We start from the raw sequence: 952 nt of genomic DNA on the forward strand, positions 1-952 counted from the left end.
CTTTAAGACCCCAGACGCTATACTTTTTGATAGCCGGGCACCATCAGCTTTCTTCGCCACATTTGCTTATGCACCCATTTGGAAAAGCTTTCTCCATTGGTGGTGATTGGGTCAAACTTGGCCTTGTTCTTTGGGATTTCTTTCTGAATTGAAGATGACAAAGTATTTTCTGGTTGTCGGAATGCCCCCCACCCCCACCCCACTCAGTCCCCCACACTGCTCCTTCTCCTGGTGCCCGGCACAGGAGGAGTTGCACAGGAGCATTCTCTGCTCTTCGGTCTTTGGAAGGAGTCCTTTGTAAGACAGTGCAGGGCCAACACAGCCATTCCCCATCGACCTGCTTTCCATCATCTTTCCTGTTAAACGCACACTGCTGCCTGCACTGTTCGCGGGAACAGGGGAGTCCATACCTTTTCTCTGAATTTGCACAGCGCAGTCATTTATTGCCAATGAATGCAGCAATTAGGTTGCAACACTGACACCGTTTGGGTGTTCTGTACAAGTGCACATTCTGAGCACATTTCTGACATTTTTTATTGGCTTTACTCTCCTTCTGGTCCTCAGTCCTACAACGGGTGCACTTCACTACAGGATGGGAAATCTGACATTCCCTGCACTGCTGCTGCCCTGAGATAGATCCTCGAAAGGGAGTCGCTGGTGGTACTTGGTGCACACGTGGAGCTCCGCCATGTGCAGCCCGGGCTTTGCTCAGGGCTGGTTTCTTTATCTGACAGCCTGAAGCACAGTCTGGAGGCAGAAGCAGCAGGGACAGGCCGTGGGCTGCTGCAGTGGGCAGGCAACAGCGGGCCAGGGAGGGCTTGGAGACAGTGGATGCTGGTGCAGTTTACTGGGTCATTTCAAAGTTGATTGAGCAGAAAGAGGTTGGAACTCACAGCTTTGGAGGACTCTGATTCCGTCTTAAAGTTATTCTTTTTTATGGCTCTCAAATCAT

At 50.8% G+C, this 952-nt stretch overlaps 1 pseudogene; it reads right to left on the reverse strand.

Moving 5' to 3' along the window:
* The window catches only part of LOC101646934, a 1,815-nt pseudogene extending 1,125 nt beyond the window's left edge, over positions 1-690 (reverse strand).
* Between the last annotated feature and the right edge of the window lie 262 nt (positions 691-952).

Source organism: Echinops telfairi, unplaced genomic scaffold, assembly GCF_000313985.2.
Source record: "Echinops telfairi isolate 266 unplaced genomic scaffold, ASM31398v2 ScPeMD7_7417;HRSCAF=8455, whole genome shotgun sequence".
NCBI lineage: Eukaryota > Metazoa > Chordata > Mammalia > Afrosoricida > Tenrecidae > Echinops > Echinops telfairi.